This window comes from Amblyomma mixtum, chromosome 6 (assembly GCF_055824585.1).
Source record: "Amblyomma mixtum isolate Tamu chromosome 6, ASM5582458v1, whole genome shotgun sequence".
NCBI classification, from domain to species: Eukaryota; Metazoa; Arthropoda; class Arachnida; order Ixodida; family Ixodidae; genus Amblyomma; species Amblyomma mixtum.
In genome coordinates this window covers 129,794,914-129,804,796 of record NC_143017.1, presented here as the reverse complement: position 1 = coordinate 129,804,796, position 9,883 = coordinate 129,794,914, and positions in this window count along the sequence as shown.

The following is a 9,883-nucleotide window of genomic DNA, read 5'->3' as shown; positions in this document are numbered from 1 at the left end:
ACAAAAGCCAGGAGGTAACGTGGGTGGTGGTGGTGGTGAAAACATTTATTACGAATGAGCAGGAGGTATGTTTGGATCAGCCTGTAAGGGACCGATCCTTACAAACACTAGGTGGAGGTCCCTAGTATGGGACCCCAGTGGCGGTTGCCGCCGCCCGGGCGCGCCCGACTAAGGCTTGTTGGGCCTGTAAGTCGTGGCAGCCGAGCAGGGTCGCCCCCCAGTCCTCCCGGGTTGGGTTGGGGATAGGGGGAATAGCGGGGTTGGAGGGGCAGGCCCACACCATGTGATAAGTGTCAGAAGACACTGCACTACAGTGTGGGCAGCTGCCGCTAAAGGAGGGGTCAAAATGTTTTAGCGCTGCCGGGCACAGCAATGTATTGGTGAGAAGGCGGAGAAGGAGCCGCTCATCCGCCTTCTTCAGGCCTTCACATGGGCTAGGGTAAAGGCGATGACAATTTTGATAATATGTTGTAATATCTTTGAATGTATAGACCGGATTAAAATCGGGTTCCTGATCGGACGGGGAGGAGAAAACAGCCCGGTGAGAGAGCGCGCGGGCGGCTGCGTCTGCTGCCTCGTTTCCTGCCAACCCCTGATGAGCAGGGGCCCATATGAGGGGGCCATATGTGCGGGGTCCGTATCCCGTATGCAATTTTGGTATATTCGATAGGTAACATGGCGTCGGCTCCAGACGCGAGCCTTCTTTAGCCCGTCGAGACTAGCAGACATGTATCCAACACAACACTACTTGCAAACAATGCGGCGAGATAGCCGGATATGACCACATTTTATGGAGCTGCAAAAAGGCGCCGCCACCGGCGGACCTACTACCAGTCCCTTCTCTAGAGCGGTGGGAGGCTATACTGGCCAGCTCAGACCCGTTGACGCAAGTCCGGGCCACTGAGTGGGCTCACAAGGTCGCCAAGAGCCATGGGCTCGAAGCTACCTAGTATAATGCCCACTAGGGCTCAGTGCTGACAATTAACGTTTTCCAATCCAATCCAATCCTGCACCTCGGCGGAAAGCGTTCACATCCTGGTGGGTGAAGTGAATACCGAGAGATTCAAGTGAACGCCAAATTTCTCTGTTTGAGTCGCAACTCGTTTTATTGCGAAACATTACTACGCTCATGAACGGCCTTTCGCATAACGGCGGCCGGTAGCCAGGTTTGACCTTTAGAATGACCTCTGACGTCATACCAGGGTGACAGATGGGACACCAAGTCGAGTCGTTGCGCAGCGGCGGCCGGTAGCTACACGAAACATTTAGTATGATATGACGTCATGCCATGCCTAGTGACGTCATAGCTTGACGTCATACAAGGGTGAGAGATGGGTACCAAGTCGAGTCGTCGCGCAGCGGCGGCCGGCAGCCACGCGTGACCTGGAGACGCAGCGCGCCGCGTTCCTTCCGTTAGAGGCGCTGCGCTCGCTTTCGCAACCTACCAGGCTAAACCAAAGCTAATCCCCCGCCAATTTTTATGCGAAGCATATCACAATAGGTAACCCAAGCCCTTCGTGACGGTTACACGCCGTGCACACCACGTGACACAATGATGTCACGACAGATGAGAGACGGGGCTCTAACTCGTGCCGTCGCTGCGGTTGCACTACGTGCAGACCACGTGGTATGGTGACGTCACACCACGTGACACAATGACGTCACGACAGATGTGAGACGGGGCTCCAACAGACCTTTCCACAAATTGCAGCGCCGCGCCATCCCCTAGCGGATCCGCGCAAAGCATGATGGGAGAAAGGAGCGGTCGCCGCCCGCGTCGTCTGCTGTCAAGCGTGTTGCTGTGTTGTGCCGCCGTGTTCAGCCGTTGTGCGTCTTCTCGTGCGCGTTGTAAATGTTGCAGCGCACTGCTGTGGTGGTTATCTCTTAGTCTTTCTGCAATTATGTGGGGATTTTTTTAGACATTCGACATGTCTGCAGATTAGAATCGTGGTGGCGGTCAAAGGTGCTGCGTGCCCGGCTGTAGTAACAACACGAGAAAGGACATCAACATTTCATACCACGTATTCCCCAAGGACAAGAAGCTGAAGCTAGAATGGGTGCGCAGGATAAGTCGGCAAGGTTCGCAAGGACGATTTACCCTGTGGAAGCCTTCGAAACACCACAAAATATGTGGTACGCATTTCATCACTAGCGGGCGCAAGGGATACATGGATCGTCTCTCCACGATCTTTCCACACCGAGTGTATGCGGAACGGACGCCTGCTGTGATTACGCAGAGCAATGGGCACATGCGAATCTCCAACTTCGACTGGTGACCGGGGCAGAGGGCGTCACGACTAAGTACGGCCAGGACGCCACAACCAGCAGCCTGAAGGCCGCCCGTAATGCTGCTGCTTAATTTTCGTTTTTTTTTTTTTTTTGGGGGGGGGGGGGGGCTTTTATGAATAAAGTTATTCACCACCACCATGGGCACATGAGCGGCGAGGGCTCTGTGTATACATGCATTGGGAGAACGCCGGTCTGCGTCTGCTGGTGCTCGGCTGGTGATCCGTGGCCGCGGAACGCAACATCCGACTGTGTCACGCTTACTGTGTCAACCAACTGTGTCATGTTTAGCAAATAGCTCGTGTTCTTTCTAAGGGAGTGCTTGAAGATTATATATTACAGCAGTGAACATTTACCGCGTCAGCATGAAATTCACCCAGGAGTGCGCCGATGAGGACAACTGCACTCATACTGTTGCTTACATCGCTGCGTACGAACAGTTAGTACTCGTTTTTATGACATAAAACGCAATCGGCGCTTTAGTTCTATTAATCAACCTGTTTTCTTTTTTACCGGCTGTAGCCGTGCTTGTTTACGCAGTGCGATAATGTGTGGGAAGCGATGGTGCGATCGCACGCCTGAGAAACACTTAACAACCGCGGGCTGTTAACATCGCGCAGGACCGGCGCTTCTCGTTTTTTGTCCCGGCTTCCTCCGACGTGACCAGTACTTTATTTTAAACTACTTTATCCAGAAGTATGTTTGGCGACCGTTCGCTTTAACTGAAACGGCCTAACTTGTCATCCACAATCTAGCGACGGCGACGATCTGCTGCTGGCCGTAAAGCACGGCTCGGCAGTCTGGGTCACACCGGCGTTTCACGTTCATCATATGCGTGCCCAGCGATGTAAGCAATAATTAATTTCAGGTCACTATTGCCAAAACTACACTCGGTGACCATTTTCATTCGCTAAAGCTAGTGATTCGCTCATCACAACCGCCGCAATCACAGATCATATCCCACGGACCCGCTAGGCCTATAGTCGTCGCGGAAGGGAAGGGAGTCGTCGTCGACTGAAATTAATTTGGCAAGCGCTTATCGCTGGTGACTATTCAGGTGTGCACATGTGAAATATGGCCGTTCGTTTCGCTCATTTAGAAGCGCGAACATATTTGCACCGCCGCCTCATCACCGTGCTTTCGCTCAGCCGCCGACAAGGCTGACCGTCCGCCGATCGGATTCGTCGGTGTCGTTGGCCTGAAAAACGTGTCCCACTGCAATCATATTATAGTAAACTAGATATTTCACTATAATCACATGCTGCTGTTGACCGTGATAGTGTCGTTGTCGGAGTAGTGTGACCACCGCCGTCGTCATCGTTGTACACTGAAAACGAGCTGAGGCTTTCGAATGCGCTTGGAAGGTTTCGTGTAGCACCGCGCGCGTCCGTCGAGTCCGAATGTCATTCCAGTTTTCGAATGTCATTCGACTCAGATGTCATTCGAACGTTCCCGTGTAGCACAGGTATAAGAAACAGCGATGGCGACGAGATGGCAGAGGAAGGCTTTCCGGTGATCAGACGCAGTCGGAGAGACGGAACGAAAAGACGCGAGCGCGGCGCCGCGGCGCTCCGTTTTCCCAGAGTGCTTTGCGCGGCCGCTTGGTGGCGCGGCGGAATTTGTGGAAAGGTCTACTTGTGCCGTCGCTGCGGTTGCACGCCGTGCAGACCACGTGGTATGGTGACGTCACACCACGTGACACAATGACGTCACGACAGATGAGAGACGGGGCTCCAACTTGTGCCGTCGCTGCGGTTGCACGCCTTGCAGACCACGTGGTATGGTGACGTCACACCACGTGACGCAACGACGTCACGACAGATGAAAGACGGGGCTCCAACTTGTGCCGTCGCTGCGGTTGCACGCCGTGTGAATCACGTGGTATGGTGACGTCACACTCCCGCGCATTTCGAACGCGCGTTCACACTCGGTGTAGGTGAAACGTTCGCTCCACCGGGCAGGCGGACGCGGCTTCCGTGGCAATCCAGGCGCTCACCCAACGCGCGTCTCGGGGTTAGTCGGCGTTCCGCTGTAGCCATGCCGTTGTCTTCCCCACGACGAAGGCTTCTAGTGGTTGTATTAAAATGACCAAGTATTCAACCAAGGAAAGCCATGTATTACCAAGCCTAGCCATCAATATGCTTCGCATCTGACTAGGCTTAACGTTAGCCATAGCTAAGCCTCAGCCATTTTTTGGCAGTTCATGCGATACCCGCCGCGGTGACTCAGTGGTTAGGGAGCTCGCCTTCGAACCTGACCGCGGTGGCAGCGTTTCAGTGGAGGCGATACGCAAAAAGCGCCCACGTGCTTTGTGATGCAAGTGCAAGTTAAAGATCCCCATGTGGTCGAAATTCCGGAGACGACCACAACGGCACCTCTTTTTCTCTTTCTTCTTTCACTACCACCTTCCTTCCTTCTGTTGTGTTTCTACCCCCCCCCCCCCCCCTTTAACTCCCTTTGTGTTATTTATTCACAAAGGAAAATTGGGTCACTGACCAAGTCAAGAAATGAAAAATGACGGTTCTCTTTGTGTGTTCCCGTCACACCTGTGTCCACTTCGGACCACGTGGGCCCGATCAAGCCGCTACCGTGAACAATCGCCAAGGTCGACAACCTCGCGACGACCATGGGAAGTGAGAAGCTTGGAATGCCCCTCCGAGCCTCAGCGGATTAGTGTGGCAGGGATGTCAGAGGCCATTGTCAGCCAAAACCCCAGCGAAATTCCTTGAACGGAGTGCAGCGGCGACGAAGGCAGGCGAGGCCCAGGAGCTATTGTCCGAGAAACCACCGTGAATGCGGAGGCGACCTGGCGGCGCCGTCACGCTGGCGGATAATTGAAGAATTCTGTGTCCCCGACTCGCGTTCTGGGCAATCGGCGGGGAGGCAAGTTCATTCCCCTGCTGAAAGACTTCAGGAGATTCCTTTCCCGCGGGGCTGGATGAGTCAGCAATCTCCCCCTCTCTTCGACCCAGCTGCGACAGAGTGGACAAGCTCGCACCTGCCCAGCCGTGGGCGGTAACAAGAGGGTCCCCTTCGGTCCATCCGATTGGACAGTGCTCGTCGACCATTTTTCCCCAGCCAGGGATCTGGGGAAACCGGACGATATTTAACTCGGCCGTGAGTGTGGCCGAGGAGAAGCCTGCTAGCTCCAGTCGACTACGGTTGACGAAGACGTTGCCCTTCCACTGAGAGCCATTCTCAGTCCCGCTCTATGTACATAATGTAAATAAGTGTATAAAGCGTTTTCCTTCACTTCCCCTACTCCCCGTCTCCGGCCCACGTTCCTTCCTCCTTCGGCATTGCGGCGGTGCTCCTGGACCCGATGCCTGGTGGGACACGCTTCTAGCATCGGCAAAATATATCAACTGGTTGGCAGCGGCGGGATCTTCCACGCTTGGTCCTGGCTTCAGCAGTGGTGAGCGCTTGACTTTCTTTAAGAATCTGCCAGGCTTGATAACTCTGGAAATTTATCACTACCTGTAGATTGTTTTTCTGCACGTGCTCGCTTAAGCATTTCACGTAGCAGCTTGTATTGAAAGTCCTCGTTCGGAAGTTGCCATGGATTTGAGCAAGCTAAAGAAGCCAGAGTTGATGTTGCTGTGTGAAAAGCTGGGTATTGAGGCCAGGAAGAGTCACAGAAAGCCGCAGCTGATTGAGGCTATTAAGGAATGTGGTGCTAAGGAGGAGGGAGACAAAATTTTGGAGACCTGGGAAGTCATTCAGGAGGGAATCAGGAGCGCTAAGGAGGAGGCCGACAGGGTTGAAAAGGAACGCCAGGAGGAGGCCGACAGGATTGAAAAAGAACGCCTTTACCGCAGGGAAGCCGCTAAGGAGGAGGCTGACAGGATAGAAAAAGAGCGCCTTTACCGCAAGGAAGCCGCTAAGGAGGAGGCTGACAGGATAGAAAAGGAACATCTTCGTCTCAAGGAAGCCGATGAAAAGCAACTTGCTTTAATGCGTTTGGAGTTGCAAACCTTACTGGCGAAGCGCGCCGAGAGGAATTCGACATTAAATCAGGAGGTTCCGGCGCGAAGTGAAATTAAAATCATGAATGAAAACTGCGTGTCTTTGCCTATTGCCCGCGTCGCGATCGAGAGCCCGCTCGGGGTGCGTCTGACCGAGGCAGCCGTCTCCCAAAACCTGCCTAAGCAGCATCCCTCGATTTCCTCAAATCGCTTGGATACGCTGCCCAAAGAAAAAGGCCTTTGTTTTGGAGATAACGCTGCGCAGGTCCTTACCATTTCGAAGGCTCGTGAGGTCGCGGCGCCAGCAGAGCACGTGGTTGAAGAGGGCAAACCTCAACCTGTAAGCCCGAAGCCTGTAAATTCTCGCGGTGACGAGCCAGAGCAATCTCTAGTAAAGACTGACGATGAGACGAACGCCGGCGACTTAACCCGTGACGGCTCCGCGTTACCTAATGACGAGTCAGCACAGGACTTACTCACTTCTAGCACAGGGATAAAGAGCACCGATAGTAGTGCAAGCTGTAGTGAGTCTTCCGAAGCAGGCGCAAGTGATGAGCTGGGGCTAGGTGAGGAATTGAATACCAATCTTGTGTTGCCCCACTCAGATGGCTTTCTCGAACTCCTTCGTGTGGACAGAGAAACGTTCACCGCTGAGCAAGAGGAAGACCAGACTCTACATTACTTGAGTCACCAAAGTGACATAGGTGTGTCACGGAAGAACATACCTTTCCAGCTCCGTTCTGGCCTGCTGTACCGCCAGTATAAGGATAGGAAAGGTATCGAACACGACCAACTTACCGCCCGCGTCGCGATCGAGAGCCCCCTCGAGCTGCGTCTGACCAAGGCAGCCGTCTCCCAAAACCTGCCTTTGCAGTATCCCTCGATTTTCTCAAATCGCTTGGATATGCTGCCCAAAGAAAAAGGCCTTTGTTTTGGAGATGATGCTGCGCAGGTCCTTACCATTTCGAAGGCTCCAGGATTCGCAGCGCCAGCAGAGCACGCGGGTGAAGAGGGCAAACGTGGCCCTGTAGGCCTTATAAACTCTCACGGTAGTGAGCCAGAGCAGGCTGGATCACAAACGGACAAAGAGGCGAACGCCGACGACTTAACCTGTGACGGTTCCGCAATGGCTAGTGACGCGCCCCGCAAACCAACAGCGAGGGTTTCCACAGAGCGGCAGCGTATAGAGGTGGCCAAACGGGGAATGTTAATGAAGGGGAAAGTGCGCCTCATGTTGACTGCTGCACAGAAAACCGGACAACCGGTTACCCGCCCCAATTTGGCACCTCAGCGCTCAAGAGTTCGCACGCGCCGCTTGAAGGGAACACAAGCTAAGGGGACGCAACGCGCGAACCCAATCCGAGAAAGGCAGATTCGCTGGCACGGCATTCGCACTCGTTCGCTCCCTTCTCGCATTCTGCTTTCTGAGCGTCAGCTAAACTTCAGAACCGCGAGACTTGGACGAAGAACAGTGCAGGGTCCCAAGCGGAAGTTTCTAGCCTTGTGTAATTTTGCACCTGCTAGAGTAGCTATCGGATCGCGGCCGCGCAGAGGGCGGCTGAAGAATAGGAACCAGTAAATTCCTCTAATCGTAACGCTGTTTCTGGACGGTTTCGAGGAATAATCCTGTTCAGTTTATTGCTTGTTTCTTTTTGTTCATTTAACTCTCCTGTACAGAAATGCAAGCTGAAATTCCTAGCATTATGCAATGTCTCATCTGCTAAAGCAGCTGTCGGACCGCGGCCGCGCAAGGGGCAGATATGACGCATAATCTCATATTGAGTTTAATGCTTGTTTTTTGTCTTTTGTTCATTACACTCTCCTGTGCGAAATGAGAGCGAAATTTCGGAGCTTGGCATTGCGGGACTCAGTTCACATGCGTTGCAGTAAAGTGCGAGGTAATGGAAACGCTGATGGCCTCAGCCGAAGCTTTCCCGTGTAATGCCCTTTCCTGACTCCCCAGACGTTATTCCGCTATGCAAATTTGTATTTTGTTTTTTTGCTTTAGCGGGAATCATTTTTGTCTGTTTTGTATGTGTGTTCAGCAGCTCCACCTTCCCTTTGTGCTCTCACGGGCGGTGGCTTTCTGTGACATAAACCGTGCTACGGCACCCCCCCAAAATTTTAGAAAATTTTCCTCCCTTTTGGCTAAACAAGCTCTGTGTATTCTGGTTTGGTCAAACATGTCAACTTTCGGAGGAGGACGTAAATTTCACGCTACAGCTCATTTTCTCTAAAGAGATTTTGTTGACCGAAAACAGCTTGGCAGTTCTTGAAGTCAGTTTGGCGCTTTCTGCTTGTTGGGCTTTGGACTTTGCTGGTTGAGCTCGTTACAGCTGTCAACGAAGCAAGAAGAACCTTTGGGCCCAGCTGTGACCAAAGGCCGAACGGACACAACTCCAGGTCTCTGCGCGCAGCAGCGTTGGCTGCAACCACTACGAGACCTCTTCGGGCGGCGGACGTGCTGTTGTGTTTCTACCCCCCCCCCCCCCCCCCCTTTAACTCCCTTTGTGTTATTTATTCACAAAGGAAAATTGGGTCACTGACCAAGTCAAGAAATGAAAAATGACGGTTCTCTTTGTGTGTTCCCGTCACACCTGTGTCCACTTCGGACCACGTGGGCCCGATCAAGCCGCTACCGTGAACAATCGCCAAGGTCGACAACCTCGCGACGACCATGGGAAGTGAGAAGCTTGGAATGCCCCTCCGAGCCTCAGCGGATTAGTGTGGCAGGGATGTCAGAGGCCATTGTCAGCCAAAACCCCAGCGAAATTCCTTGAACGGAGTGCAGCGGCGACGAAGGCAGGCGAGGCCCAGGAGCTATTGTCCGAGAAACCACCGTGAATGCGGAGGCGACCTGGCGGCGCCGTCACGCTGGCGGATAATTGAAGAATTCTGTGTCCCCGACTCGCGTTCTGGGCAATCGGCGGGGAGGCAAGTTCATTCCCCTGCTGAAAGACTTCAGGAGATTCCTTTCCCGCGGGGCTGGATGAGTCAGCAATCTCCCCCTCTCTTCGACCCAGCTGCGACAGAGTGGACAAGCTCGCACCTGCCCAGCCGTGGGCGGTAACAAGAGGGTCCCCTTCGGTCCATCCGATTGGACAGTGCTCGTCGACCATTTTTCCCCAGCCAGGGATCTGGGGAAACCGGACGATATTTAACTCGGCCGTGAGTGTGGCCGAGGAGAAGCCTGCTAGCTCCAGTCGACTACGGTTGACGAAGACGTTGCCCTTCCACTGAGAGCCATTCTCAGTCCCGCTCTATGTACATAATGTAAATAAGTGTATAAAGCGTTTTCCTTCACTTCCCCTACTCCCCGTCTCCGGCCCACGTTCCTTCCTCCTTCGGCATTGCGGCGGTGCTCCTGGACCCGATGCCTGGTGGGACGCGCTTCTAGCATCGACAAATATATCACTTCTCTTACGGTGCGGTTCAGGTGTCTACCGAGATATGTGAGACATATACTGCGCTATTTCCTTTCCTGAAAAACGAATTATTAGAGATTCTAGCTCAAATGCGCGCGTAGTGGTGGTGAAAATATTTTAATGAAACTGTTTAGGAGGTTGTACCGGCGGGTGGAGCTCTCAGTCCGGAGATCACCGCTAGGGAGCCGTGCGGGGCGGACGCGTTTC